The sequence below is a fragment of the Rhinatrema bivittatum genome, chromosome 16 (assembly GCF_901001135.1).
Source record: "Rhinatrema bivittatum chromosome 16, aRhiBiv1.1, whole genome shotgun sequence".
Classification (NCBI taxonomy): domain Eukaryota; kingdom Metazoa; phylum Chordata; class Amphibia; order Gymnophiona; family Rhinatrematidae; genus Rhinatrema; species Rhinatrema bivittatum.
This window is the reverse complement of record NC_042630.1, coordinates 18,021,820-18,036,500: the sequence shown is the minus strand read 5'-3', so window position 1 is coordinate 18,036,500 and position 14,681 is coordinate 18,021,820. Positions and strand designations below refer to the sequence as shown.

Sequence of the window (14,681 nt, the reverse complement as noted above, 5' to 3'; positions counted from 1 at the left end):
AGGAGGGAGGCGGCGGCTGAGCCGGGGGCTTAGAACGGAGGCACTGGATGGCGCGGTAAAGGGACTTGCCACCAGGGCACTCCGTCAGTGACCGAGCTGGGATTGGAACTCAGGCACGGAGCCCATGGCCACCCACGGAGTCCGTGACCGAGCCGGGGGAGATGGTGTGACTCAACCCCCCCCCCCCCCCCCCAAGGTTGATGCACGGAGAGCGTGGGTGGCAGGGCTGGAGATGGGGCCCGAGGGGGCGCTTCTGAGCCTCGCCTCTCTCAGAGCGGCCATTGGGGGGGGTGCATTCTCCCACGCTTGACCTTTTGCGATGTCACGGGGCCGGTGCTTCCATTAGGCAAACAGAGCGGTTCCCTGGAGGGGCCAGAGTTTTGGGGGCAGGAAACCCTTGCCCGGAGGGGGGCGCTGTGCCCGACCTAGCCGAGAGTTCTCGGGGGATTGTAATGGGCGATGCCAGAAGGCCCGCGTGCCCGGCGCTGAGCCTGCTGCAGGCAGGGGGCCTTGTCTGCGGCTCCGGCTGGGATTTCTCCTGAATGCATGTTCGGGTTTTTTTTTCCTTTGCTAATCAGAACCAGTTGGTGCAGGGGGGGGGGGGGGGGAGAGTTTTGCCCGAGACGTTAGGAGTGACTCGAATGAGTGACCCTGGAAGGAATGAGTGTGCAGGGGCGGGAGGAAGTGACTGCCGCCGCCGCCTTGGACTGGGGTGGGGTCTCGTTCTGACCCAGAGCCGAGCGATGGCTGCGCCTAGCTGAACCGGAATGGGGGGGGGGGGCCAGGACTGAAGCCCGGCTCCTCGTTCCCCTCCTTGGTGGCTCTGCCTCCATCCTGCCTGGCATCTTGTCGGTTGCCATGGAAACAACTCGACTGTCACAAGCCAGAAAGATGCGGGTTTTGGTTTTTTTTTTTTGGGGGGGGGGGGGGGGAATCTGCTATTCTCCTGCTGCTCCTCCTTTGGGATTCCAGCTCAGCTCGGACCAGCAAGCTTGGAGACGGTCCTGGCCGGAAGACTGCGGCTCTCTCCGGTCAACGTGGACTCCAAACCCAGTCATTAGGTGTCGCTGGACAATGGCTGACACTCCCGCCTCTTTCCCCCCAGGGTTTGTGAACGCAACTTCCAAGGCATCCCGAGCCCTGACCAGTGCTCTGGGCCAGGAGTCAAGCCCAGATCCCTCCCCATGGCAGTGGCACACCCGGTGTGGGGTTTAATGAAATAATACACAGGGAGAAGAAGTGTGCGTCTGTCTCTTAAGTGTGTGTGATATACATATCTGCATCTGGGTGGATACACAGATACAGAAACACAAATATATATGTGCATGTGGCAGGGGCTGATGGGTAGAAGATCCCTCTGAATTCTCCTTTGCATGTCTGCCCAGGGTGGGAAAAGGCTCTGTGACCTGCCCACAGCTGGTGGAAATATTTGGAATTACAGTGATGGCAACACAGCAAATACAGATTATCTGTAGCAGTGGAGGCTGTGGAGGCAAATCTGTCTCGTGCATATTCATTAGGGATAAACTTGACTGGCTGGGTGGGTCCCAAGGATCAGGTCCAGAACCACTGACCTGTGTGTGTATGGGAGGGGGGGTGGCCACAAACAGGATATCCATAATAGATTTGCATGGAGGCAGTGTGCATGCAAATTTCTTTCATGCACATTAGAGATATCTTGAAAGCTGACCAGTTTGCGGCCCTCGAGGGCTGGAGTTGCCCACCCCTGCTATAGGGAAATAGCTGGGGGCAGAGGTAGGGAACTTCTGGTCCTTGAGTGCTGCAAGCAGGTCTGGTTTTCAGAATATCCACGATGAATATGCATGAGATGCATTTGCATACAATGGAGGCAGTGCATGCTAAAATCTATCTCTCTCTTGCGTATTTTATTGTGGATATCCTGAAAGCCCAGACTGCTTTGTGACACCTAAGGACTGGAGTTGCCTACCCCTCAACTGGGGCTTGGCTCTGGACCTTCTGTCTTCCTCTCTCTTTGAGGTGGGAGGGCTGCTTTATTTGGCTTTGCACAATAACTTCTTTTGTGCCCTGCAGAAGGAAAATTGGAAAAGCTGCAGCGATCCCTTTCCTGTCTGCGTTGGTCGGGCCGGAAGTGAGGGTTTCCTGCCCCTCCCGGGTACCCAAATGAGAGCTCCATCGGCAGGGCTGACGTTGGAAAGTTACAGTGGGGACGGGAAAGAGAGGGCGAGAGAGCCTAGTGGGTTTTCAGGGAACGAAGAGCATCCTAGAAACTCTGCCGCTGACAGGCACCCCGCCCCTCCATCCTGGGATCAGGCGTGACCCAGGCCTGGATATCCCCCCCACCCCGGGGGATCTTCCGCTGTGTAATGAAATAGGCTCAGTTACACGTGAGGCCCTGCCATCTGCCAAGAATATGAAACACAGCTCCACGCTGAAATGCATTTGGGCTGCAATAACTCATTTTTGGAGGGCTTTACCAGAAAAGTGACTCATCCAAGGGCAGGCACACAGAGCCGGGGATTAGAAACGAGGCACATGAAGATAAAAGCGATCTCCCGGGGTTCCTTGCACACGGCGACAGAGACGGGGATTTACGACCGAGACACCAAGGGAGATAAAGCGACCCCCGAAGTCACGCAGTCTGCGACAGGAGGCAGTGGCCTTTTCCACCAGGTCGGAGCGAAGCAATAAAACGCGCGTTAGAATGGGCACGCCTTTTCCTAAGGCGCGCTCAGCCACGTCCTGTGGGCGCCCCGTGCAGCATTAAAACGAAGGGGCTGCGTTAAAAAGGACGCGCTGGGGAAAAATCGGGCAACCCTAAGCGTTTAAAGGCATCGGATGCCCGTAATTGCAACAGGCCCGCGTCCGTATTATCCCACTTCAGGCCGACTTCGCCCCTTGCTATTGTGCGTGTCCGGTGCGCATGTAAAAGCGTCCGTCCAGAAACGTTAAGTCATTACATCATACCTTTATTTTTAAACCCCAAGCAGTAGATTTGAGAATCGCAACAATACTGAAGTAGGAGGAGCCAGAGAAGACGGTATTCTTACATTTCTCCTGAGCCCTTGACTCACGGATTGACTTGACGCCACCTCCGGGGCCGGAATTAAATTTGCCGCGTTAAAAAGCATATGCTGGGCGGCCAGCGATTTTTCTGCACCCGGGAGTAATAGCTAACAGCCTCATCTAACATGGAATTTGCATACGATGGGCACTATTGGCTATGCAGTTGTTTCGGCGCTCGTTTTGGATGCGCTAATCTCCTTATTGCATCAGGTGCTGGTCCAGTGCGTCCAAAACGCACGTCCAACCGCACGTAGACCTGTACATCAGGCTGGGCACACTTTCTTGCATTGGCCCCGGTGAGAGTTGGGTCATACTTGGGGTATTTGCTATATTGTGTTATGCATTAACTTATTATGATGCATTTTGTTACTTATTGTTATGATGATGTTTTGTTACGTTTTGCCCTTCTGATGTTTGCAGGGCACATTGCCATTAAAAAAAAAAAAGGTGTGACCCAACTGAATTGGAAGTCATTAGTTCCCGGAATTCTCCCAACTTCCAGTTCACCTTTCTAGGACCACACCTTCCCAAAGCTGAGTGCGTATTGTTTGGAGAACTTCAGACAGTGTGTCACTTAGCTAAACACACCTCTGGCTGAGGAAGAAGATTCATTACAGGAACTCTGCATCTTCCTCCTCACTATGGGGTTCCTGAGTTCTCTTTACAGCCAGGATGCAGTACAGGCGCCAGCCAAGCCATGAGGGGTGTTACAACAGGCGGCAGCTACCCAGAGACTGGCTGTGAAAGGAAGGTGTATTGGGTCACGTCACAACAGGCGGCAGCTACCCAGAGACTGGCCGTGACAGGAAGGTGTCGTGGGTCGCGTTACAACAGGCGGCAGCTACCCAGAGACTGGCTGTGAAAGGAAGGTGTCGTGGGTCGCGTTACAACAGGCGGCAGCTACCCAGTGACTGGCTGTGACAGGAAGGTGTCGTGGGTCACGTTACAACAGGCGGCAGCTACCCAGAGACTGGCTGTGACAGGAAGGTGTCGTGGGTCACGTTACAACAGGCGGCAGCTACCCAGAGACTGGCTGTGACAGGAAGGTGTCGTGGGTCACGTTACAACAGGCGGCAGCTACCCAGAGACTGGCTGTGACAGGAAGCTGTCGCGGGTCGCGTTACAACAGGCGGCAGCTACCCAGAGACTGGCTGTGACAGGAAGGTGTTGTGGGTCACGTTACAACAGGCGGCAGCTTCCCAGAGACTGGCTGTGACAGGAAGCTTTCGCGGGTCGCGTTACAACAGGCGGCAGCTACCCAGAGACTGGCTGTGACAGGAAGGTGTCGTGGGTCACGTTACAACAGGCGGCAGCTTCCCAGAGACTGGCTGTGACAGGAAGGTGTTGTGGGTCGCGTTACAACAGGCGGCAGCTACCCAGAGACTGGCTGTGACAGGAAGGTGTCGTGGGTCACGTTACAACAGGCGGCAGCTTCCCAGAGACTGGCTGTGACAGGAAGGTGTCGTGGGTCGCGTTACAACAGGCGGCAGCTACCCAGAGACTGGCTGTGACAGGAAGCTGTTGCGGGTTGCTGTTGCAGTCGGGAGATGCTGCGTGATTGGTGAGTCCACAGGCAGCATGAGGTGAGCCTCTTAAGTTGAACGGTACGCGTCGCATGTCCTAGAGCGGGTACCGCTCTAGGACATGCGACGCGGTTTGTGACTTTATTTATTTATTTATTTAAGTTTTTTTATATACCAACATTCAAGACGGTAGTCCCATCATGCTGGTTCACAAGAAACAGGGGTGCAATTATAACAAACTTTACAATTTGAACAATAGTGCAGAAAAGCAGTTACATATAACAAGGAAATCAATAACTTGGAGTGAGAAGGAAAATGAAGATCAGATAATTATATATATGTATAAATAACATTGTAAGAGGTGGTGACATCACTGCTGGAGCGGGCCAATAGGATTTCTGGCAGGCTGGATGTCATTTGCTTTCAAACATGGCGGCTCCCGGGGAAGATGCTTAAAACTTTGTAATGTAACCCCCTGCCTCTCCCGCTTAACATGAAATGTTTTAGCCTTGCAAAAATGGATAATATCGCTTTTATAACTGATTCTTTGTTTGGGAGCCTGTCCACCCTAAATTTAAAAAACTGTAATTCTAGAGGAAAGTTTAACTAGAGGAAGTTGAGTAGGTGGCAACGGGGGAATTATATTGGATATTTATTTGATGGAGGATGGAAGTAGAGGAGGGTGTGAGGAACTGTTTATTTTATTTTATTTTTTTTTGTGGCTTTGGAGCCAAGAGGGGGACTCTCTCACCTTTCCAACAGAGCAGTGCTCCTAGATGGGCAAAGGCTGGCGCAGCTCCCAGACTGAAACAAGTAACTCGCCTCAGCTCTTATGTCTGAACACCCATCTCTGTATTTGTGGCTGTCCTGAGCAGGAGGTGTGGGCTAGCGGGTGAGTGTATTACAGTCCTGGCAGGAGGGTTCTGATCCTGGCTCTGCCACTCTGTCTGTAACACTGGGGGGGGGGCGAGACACTTTATCTCCCTGTGCTTCGGTTCTGTTACCCGGCTCTGGCGCTGACTCTTTTGGGGTGGTGTCGCCAAAAGAATTTTTCTGCATGCCATTACAGGGATGAACGGCCTTAAAAGCCAGGGTATGTTGCGCTCAAATTTCGTGTTTAGTACTCTTTTTTTGTAATACTTTCATTGTGTCAAAGAGAGCTTTCTTCTGGTGCTCATAAGGCAGTGCTATTCACGCCCAGCCCTCGAGGGCCGCCAAACAGGTTGGGTTTTCAGGATATCCACAACAAATATGCATGGTATTGATGTGCATGCACACTGCCTCCATTGTATGCAAATCTATCTCTTGCATATTCATTAGGGATATCCTGAAAACCCTACCTTATTTTAGTGAAATCCCATATCTCAGTACTTTTATTTTTATTTATTTAGACTTGGCAGCCCTTGAGGGGGCTGGGAGTGAGTCCCACTGTCATAGGGTGTAATATATGCAGACAACGTATGAGGGTGTGCTTGGAAGTTCTCTTAAATCAGGCAGGTGGCACCTGAGATAACGGGGGGTGGGGGGAGGGGTATTTCTCTATCTCTCTGTCACGTTTTCCTGGTCTCGGATTGCATCTCTCCTTGGTACTGAATAGCCGCCTGGTACTGGCACTTTATTAGCGGTGCTCTTCTTGTGGCTTTCTCCATCAAGCTTTTGATCACATGATCACGACTTCTTCATTCTCCGCAGGTCTGTCCAGGTCAGGATCCCAGCGTTTCTCTACTACAGTGGATGAGCGCTGCTGTCTTATTCCGCCTTTCTGACATTAGCCCACCATGCCCAGCCTCAAGATGAAAAAGCATTTCCGGTTCTGTGCTACAGGGCTTGCATTTGACTTTTTCTAGTTTTTTTTTTTTTTGGTTTTTTTTTTCCCCCTGTGCTTGCTGTAAACTGTCTCTGTCCATAGTCCCCTGCCTTGTGCTGCAATTCTCTCTCGTCTTTTTGTTTAAGTTCACCTCTCTCTAGCTGTTCCTGGGTCAGGTTTTCATCTACATATGGCTTTGTTGAAGTAATTCTTTGTATGCCCCGCTCTGGGGCCGACGTAATAGGGTAGCTAATGTTAGTGCAGGTTCTTATTCCTCTTTTACTGTGCGTTTTTCTGGGGTAAGTTAACTCTGGGATTTAACAGGGGTTTTAACTCCTAAAAAATGCAAGTTGGGGGGAGGGGGGGGATGTGACATCACCCGGGCAAGATGGCTGCCTAAGTGCACAATTTAAGAATATAACCTGCTATAGTGAGCCTTTTTTGGACCGAGCAATATCATTTCTGAGGGTCCTAGGCAGTGGTCACCCAAAGGAAAACTGTGGGCCTGAGCAAGTTCTCTTTCCTGGCGAATAGTGTTGGAGACAGAGGGGCCACGAAACTTCCTCACGCGTGGTCGCAAGTTGCAGTGAGTGATGTTGGAGGGAGCAAACGTGGAGCGATTGCGACTGGTGGGGGGGCTCGCCCGAAGTTAATTTTTGAACTGGTTCTGCAAGCTGAAAGGTGGTGAACTCAGTAGGCGACCTGAAGAGGGAAATCACGGAGGTGGCTCAGAGAATGAGGGATCTTGAGTAGCGCGTGCGGGAGCCAGGGGGATGATGAGTTGAAAGTTCTAGCCCGGGAAAACAACAAGTTATCTGATAAAATGGAAGATGCGGAGAACCGGGTGCGAGGGTCCAATATCCGGATTAGGGGAGTGCCAGAATCAGAGGACTTTGCTGACAGCTGCGCTGTTGGAGAGCAAATCCACAAGTTTGTTCTCAGCTCCGGGGATGTTGATCCTGGCTCTGAGCATGAACTCAGATCGGATCCTTGGGTACTGAGCAAGCACCCAGTGGAGTCCGTTTAAGCCTTCTGCTGCTATGGTTGACTCACTACCATCTTGAAGGCTCCTTCCTCGGACGTGGTTTAGGCCAGACTCCTCTTGCGGAACAGATATAACCGCATCTTTTAATATTGGAATCGCTTCCTCCATATGCATCCTTGGGGGCCCATAGGAGGAGGTTGAAATTTGTACTTTCGTCCCCGGGGACTTGTAGATGTGTGGCAGTTGCATAACCCCGCAAGCCAGGATTACACATTTTATTCCAAGGCTCTCGTGCAGCATATTCCAGGACTGCTTATTTTTTCCTAAGCAAAACTAGTGTGATAGAACATGCTAGCATGGAAACCTGAGGAATATCCAGGTGCAAAACCAAATACTGAAACGAAAAGAGGAACAGGGCAACATTCTTTATGCTAGTGACCGAATCAGGGGTGGATTTAGGTTTTACTCAGCGCTCTATGCACGTGTGAAATCTGCCTCTGACTTGGAACTGGATGATCAGGTAATTTTGCTTAGTTTGCCCGCTGATATCGTGGATGCGCTGGACCAAGCCAAGCGGTCTTGGAATCTCTGAAGGCGAACAAGTCCCTGGGCCTTGACGGGTATACAGTAAGATTTTATAAATCCTTTAAGGGCCTTTTTAAGGGGCTGTTATTGCGGAAATTGTTCCGTGATCTTCTCCTATCGCCAAGGCTTCCGGAGTCTATGAATTTGGTGGGAATTACAGTCCTTCCCAAGCCGGGTAGAGATGCCACGCTTTGGAGTTCTTATTGGCCAATCTCTCTATTAAATTTAGATTTGAAAATATTGGCAAAAATGTTAACAGCCCGATTGGGTAGGGTTGTCTCTCTTTTTCTAGTTAAAGCTGCCCAAAAGGTCTTTGTTCAGCGGAGACAAGCAGCTGATGATATTCGCAGAATCGTAAATTTGATATGGTGGGCAAAGAGAGAACGGATTCCCGCAGTGTTTGGTTTTTTTTTTTATGATGGACGCTGAGAAAGGGTTTGATAGGGTCCACTGGCCCTTTTCTGTTTGGTGCAAAAAGATTGGCACTGCAGCTTTTCTCATGGATCCAGAGCTTGTATGCCAGTCCTGTAGCAAGTATCAGAGGCATTCAGGGTGAGAAGGGGAACTAGGCAGGGCTGTCGGACCTCTGTCGCCTCTGTTATCTGCTTCAGTTACAGAACTGCTAGCAGAGAAGGTGGGACGGATGCGGGATCGCCGTGGGGAATAACTCCCACCAAATGTCCTTGTTTGCAGATGATAAATTGTTTGCCATAACTAAACCATTCTTTACGATACCCAGGTTGTCAAAAGAATTAGAGGGCTTTTGGTAAAGTCTCCGGTTTTAAGATTAATATGGGGAAATTGGAGATTATGAAGGTTTTAAAATTGCCCTTTCCTTTCAGTAATTACATTTGATGTTTGGGAGGACGCATAGGGGAGAGTCGGGAAACCTTATTTAAAGACGATTATGTTCCCTTGATGAAGAGAGCAATGAATGATTTAGAGCAGTGGGAAATAGCGGCATTAGACAGGACTTTGCTTCCAAGATGGCTGCATCTCTTTCAAAGGTGGGTTTCCCAAACCTGTGCAATGAAGGATATTTGGAAGAGGTGTCCCCTCCTCTCCCCTAGAATAGCATGGGGAATTTTATGTCGAAAAATGGAGGAAGGGGCTTTAGTGCTCCCTCATTTTAAACCATTTCCCCTATGAGGAAAGGCTGAAGAGGTTAGGGCTGTTCAGCCTGGAGAAGAGACGGCTGAGGAGGGATATGATAGAGGTCTTTAAGATCATGAGAGGTCTAGAACGGGTAGATGTGAATCGGTTATTTACACTTTCGGATAATAGAAGGACTAGGGGGCACTCCATGAAGTTAGCAAGTAGCACATTTAAAACTAATCAGAGAAAATTCTTTTTCACTCAACGCACAATAAAGCTCTGGAATTTGTTGCCAGAGGATGTGGTTAGTGCAGTTAGTGTAGCTGGGTTCAAAAAAGGTTTGGATAAATTTTTGGAGGAGAAGTCCATTAACGGCTTATTAATCAAGTTTACTTAGGGAATAGCCACTGCTATTAATTGCATCAGTAGCATGGGATCTTCTTGGTCTTTGGGTACTTGCCAGGTTCTTGTGACCTGGCTTGGCCCCTGTTGGAAACAGGATGCTGGGCTTGATGGACCCTTGGTCTGACCCAGCACGGCAATTTCTTATGTTCTTATACTGCGTGGTTGCTCAGCTGGAAAGGTTGGGGGGTATGGCACACTAAGAGGAAGGAAAGAAATGGGTCTGTATTGGAGCAGGATATATTGGGTCAGGGGCACGCGGGGTACATAATGTGGTGGCCTGGAGCTAGAGGATGGTGGAAGAGAATATCCCACCCCTTTGCGGCCCGTCTTAGTAAACTGTGGGAAAGTTATAAAAGTCATGGCGACGTGTAAGCGGAGAGAGACCAGTAAGTGTGTTTCGATAAGGAGCCAGTTTATCCACTATCGGAGACTCTGGGCCACGTTGGATCTGGAAAGGATGGGTCAGCTTTGTTCCAAGGGTATTACCTATGCCTTTGAGGAATTAAGTGATACATTTGCTTTGAAAGAGACGGATAGGGATGCATATTCGCAACTTAGACATTTCCTATCTAATAAAGTCATCTTAGCGGGATTATCAAGACCCTTAACAACTTTTGAGTTTGTTGCGAACTTGAGGAAGATCAGAGAAGGGATGAGTTTCTAAGATATGTAGACTTTTATCACTGACCCTATCTACTAAAGCTAAACATATCTGTGACTGGGAATTAGACTTAGGGGAGGAATTGGAGGATGTTGTATGGGATCGGTGTTTTAATCAAGTTGCCAGGAGCTTGATATCTGCTTTAATAGCTGAGAATGGGTGTAAAGTATTGTACCGTTGGTATATGAGACTCCAGGTAAATTACATAGCACAGATATGAATGTATCGGGCATGTGTTGGGAGGAATGTTGGAACATTCTGGCATATTTGGTGGGAATGCGGAAAAATTCAGTGTCTCTTGGAAAACGGTACAGAAAATGTCAAATGAGATTGTACTTCTGGAGGTCCCACTTGATCCAAAAATGAATGTATTTATCCATAATGCCTTTGGACTGGCCTAGTAAGAAAACTTTAAATTAATGCTGCGGATTGTTATTGCTGCTACCGTAGATGTGAAACTGCAGCCTACTGGAAAAGACCGTAGATTGCAACTTCTGATTTTTGTGCAAAGGGAAGATAGGTGTCGTCTATTATATGGGTAGATTAACGGCTTTGCGGAGTGATATCATCAACAGATATCAAGAAGTGTGGTCAGATTATGAAAAATGGAAAGGGGACTGAACTAACTGGATTATGTTTGTTTGTATTTGATTCTGTAGTATTATGGGGAAAGCATTCATGGAATATTGTCTTGTGTAATTAACGAGGGATCAGTTGGGTTGGGAGGTTTGCGTTCTATGCTCTAGAGCAGTGGTCCCCAACCCTGTCCTGGGGGCCCACCGGCCAGTCGGGGTTTCAGGATATCCACAATGAATATGCATGAGAGAATTTGCATGCAGGACAGGGTTGGGGACCACTGCTCTAGAGGATGTCTGTTTTACCTTACATGGCCTAATTGTATAGACGAGAATATATTGTGTGTCATCGTGAAGGTTTATATTGTTTGTATTGAAAATTCAATAAAATTTGAATGAAAAGAAATGGAAGTTAAACCAAGAGTAAAAAAAAAACAAACAAACGTTAACATTAGCGCAGGTTCGTGCCGATCCCATGGAAGAGAAGACACTGACAATGCAGGGAGGTGCATTAAAGGGCAGACAGCTTAAACTCCCATTTCTGGTGGCTAAAGTTATTGTATTGTCTTGTCCAGTGGGATGGAAGCAGTTAGGCACTGCCACACCGGGCACGGCAATAGAATAACTCGGCTACCAGAAATGTGAGTTAAGTTTTACTCCCGCTCTGACCCAGGAGTTAAATTTCCAGCATTAAGAAAATGTGCTTTACTCCACCTCGGACCCAGGAGTGTGATTTTCAGTGTAAGCCCCTGAGGCAGGCACCTACAGCTGAACGGTACACCGGCGCTGCGCATCCCAGAGAGCTTACGTTTTGTTCAGCTAGCTGCAAGTGCCCCCTCCGGAGAGCAAATGTTTCCATCCAAGGCCATTTTGGCAAGGAATGGCAAAAAAAATTAAAGCATAAGCTCTCTGGGGTGGGCACCTACAGCTAGCTTAATAAGGCATAAACTGTCTGGAGGCATCTGCAGCTGAATGGGATGCCAAGGTTGGGTGCATAGCGCCAAAGTGCATACTATTTAGCTGAAGGTGTCCATCCCAGAGAGCTTACGCTTTGATTTTTTTTTCCTTGCCATACCTTACCAAAATGGTATTGCATGTGATATTGGTGCTTTGCATCCCAACCTGTGTGTACATTCTCTCATTCAAGCCCATTTTGACAAGGAATGGCAATTTAAAAAAAAAAAAAAAAGCAGCAGCTTTCTGGGAAGGTACAGCTGAGCAGTGCACACTTTGGCGCTGTGCGTGTACTGTCCAGCTGTTCAGGAAAGCAAGGGCAACCTGTGACTGGTGCCTGCCTCGGAGAGCTTATGTTGTAGCTTCTGGGTCTGAGGAGGCGTAAACGAACATTTTTGGTGGCCAGTGTTGTCCATTATTCTGCCCAGTGCGGCACTCCACCTCAGTCCACAGGAAGGACTTACATTTCCAATGTAAGATCTCTTGAGTGCTCACTAATGGGGATAATGCTTCTGATGTCCTGCTAGGTGCCCACCTAAGCTCCAGGGATCATCCGACGGTATAGCTTGACATCGCAGGTATAGGATACAGAGAAGTCTCTTGAAGACGTGACTTTTGAATTTCAAAAATATGGACTTTGTCAAAATGGGATATTGAAGAGAACCGGTCCCAATCCCTGTGGCACTCCACTTAACGCCTTTCTCTCTTTAGAGCAGGTTACATTTACCATCCCACAAGCTGTCTCCTGTCAGTCAATCAGTTTTTAATCCAGGCCACCACCTAGGCACTCACTCCCAAGCTTCTCATTGTATTCCCGAGTCTCCTGTGCGGGACCCTATCAAAAGCTTTGCTGAAATCCAAGCTGATCACATCCACTGCTCTATCTGTCAAAATGGGCTTGAACGGAGACTGTACACAATTCTGAAGAAAGAGCGCTCAATGTGTCATCTACTTGGATTTCAGCAAAGCTTTTGATAGGGTCCCGCACAGGAGGCTCGGGAATACAATGAGAAGCTTGGGAGTGAGTGCCGAAGTGGTGGCCTGGATTACAAACTGACTGACAGGAGACAGCCCCTATATTTGTGCTCTCGCCAGTTGGGGGTTTTTTTTGTGTGTGTGTGCGCTGGTTAAACATCTTAGAGTTTTTTGTCTTTAGTTTTGCAAATCAGTTGCTTTTTTCCCCAGATGTGCTGGTAGGTTCTCACTGATTGCATCTTTTCTTTGGAATATTTGTGCATGTTTAAGGATGGAGAGAGACTGTGGTCATTTGCTTTCATTTGAATATGTTAATGCCGTTGAGTATGCTTGGAAGCATGTTTTAGTAGCTCTATGGAGAAGAGACGGCTGCGGGGGGCGGGGGGGCAGGGGTTATGGTGAAGGTTTACAAAATCATGAGAGGTCTAGAATGGGTAAATGTAAATCCAGTTATTTACTTTTTCAGATAATAGAAGGACTAGGGGGCACTCTGAAGTTAGCAAGTAGCACATTTAAAACTAATCAGAGAAACTTCATTTTCACTCAATGCACAATTAAGCTCTGGAATTTGTTGCTGGGAAAATGTGGTTAAGGCAGTTAGCTTAGCTGGGTTTAGAAAAGGTTTAGATATTCCTGGATGAGAAGCCCATAAACTGCTATTAGTAAAGTTCACTTAGGGCAGGGGTCGGGAACCTTTTTGGCTGAGAGAGCCACGAATGCTACATATTTTAAAATGTAATTCCGTGAGAGCCATACTAACTACAACCCCCCCCCACCCTCCTGATCCCCCCAAGACCTACCAAATTCATTTACTACAACCCCCTACTCTCCTGATGCCCCCAAGACCTGCCAAATTCATTTACTACAACCCCCCCCTCCCCCCCAAGACCTGCCAAAAGTCCCTGGTGATCCAGCGGGGGTCCAGGGCTCGCAGACAAATCTTTAATAAAAAAGTAAAAATCTAACAGAAACCCACACCCTCCAAGACCTCCAAAATTAATTTACTACAACCCCCCACCCTACTGACCCCCACCCTCCTGACCCCCCCCCCAAGACCTGCCAAAAGTCCCTGGTGGTCCAGCGGGGGTCCGGGAGCGATCTCCTGGACTTGGGCTGTCGGCTGCCAGTAGTCAAAATGGCGCCGACGGCCCTTTGCCCTCACTATGTCACTGGGGTCGACCAATGGCAGCGGTAGCCCCTGTGACATAGTAAGGGCAAAGGGCTGTCGATGCCATTTTGATTACTGGCAGCTGACGGCCCAAGTCCAGGAGATCGCTCCCGGACCACTCCTGGACCCCCGCTGGACCACCAGGGACTTTTGGCAGGTCTTGGGGGGGGTCAGGAGGGTGGGGGGTTGTAATAAATCAATTTTGGAGGTCTTGGGGGGCATCAGGAGGGTGGGGGATTTTGTTAGATTTTTACTTTTTCATTAAAGATTTGTCTGCGAGCCAGATGCACCCATCAAAAGAGCCATATCTGGCTCCCGAGCCATAGGTTCCTGTCCCCTGACTTAGGGAATAGCCATTACTGGCATTAGTAGCATGGGATCTATTTAATGTTTGGGTACTTGCCTGTTACTTGTGACTTGGATTGGCCACTGTTGGAAACAGGATGCAGGGCTTAATGGACCCTTGGTCTGACCCAACGTGGCAGCATCTTCTGTTCTTATATAGGTAATATGTTCCTATAAGGCCCAGATATCCTTATGCTCTTGGGTTGTATAGTCTCAGCATACATTGGTTCTTGTAGATTATGTGGTGGGCATGGAGGAGTTTTCTTGTTCTTACGTCCAGCTGGTTGAGGTCTTTCTGGGGCCAGTCTATGATTCCAAAGTTATACGATCAATGACTTGCATCTTATTCTGTGCTATTAAAGCACTTTTTCAATATTAGTTTCAGTTCCCTTGCTGATCTTCTCTCTCATTGTTTTGTGCTGGATTCTTGCACCTTCACCTACTCCTAGATATTTATAAATTCCCTCACTGGGAGAGATGTTTTCAGTTTCGGCTAATTTGTCTCCTTAGCGTATTTGTCAGAGCTAAATGTCAACCTGATGTTATCTGAGAAACCCT

General features: G+C 48.7%; 1 protein-coding gene across 5 annotated transcripts in view; it reads left to right on the top strand.

The window, feature by feature from the left end:
• LOC115077996 (rho guanine nucleotide exchange factor 15-like) overlaps positions 1 to 14,681 on the top strand; it is a 67,469-nt gene that overhangs the window by 946 nt on the left and 51,842 nt on the right. The window contains exon 1 of one of the 5 annotated variants that reach the window (XM_029580516.1): positions 3,526 to 4,606. The exons of the other annotated variants lie outside the window; for them this stretch is intronic. The gene's annotated coding sequence lies outside the window, so the exon portion shown is untranslated. Of the gene's footprint in view, positions 1 to 3,525; positions 4,607 to 14,681 lie in introns of those variants that run through there. 5 annotated transcript variants of the gene reach the window in all.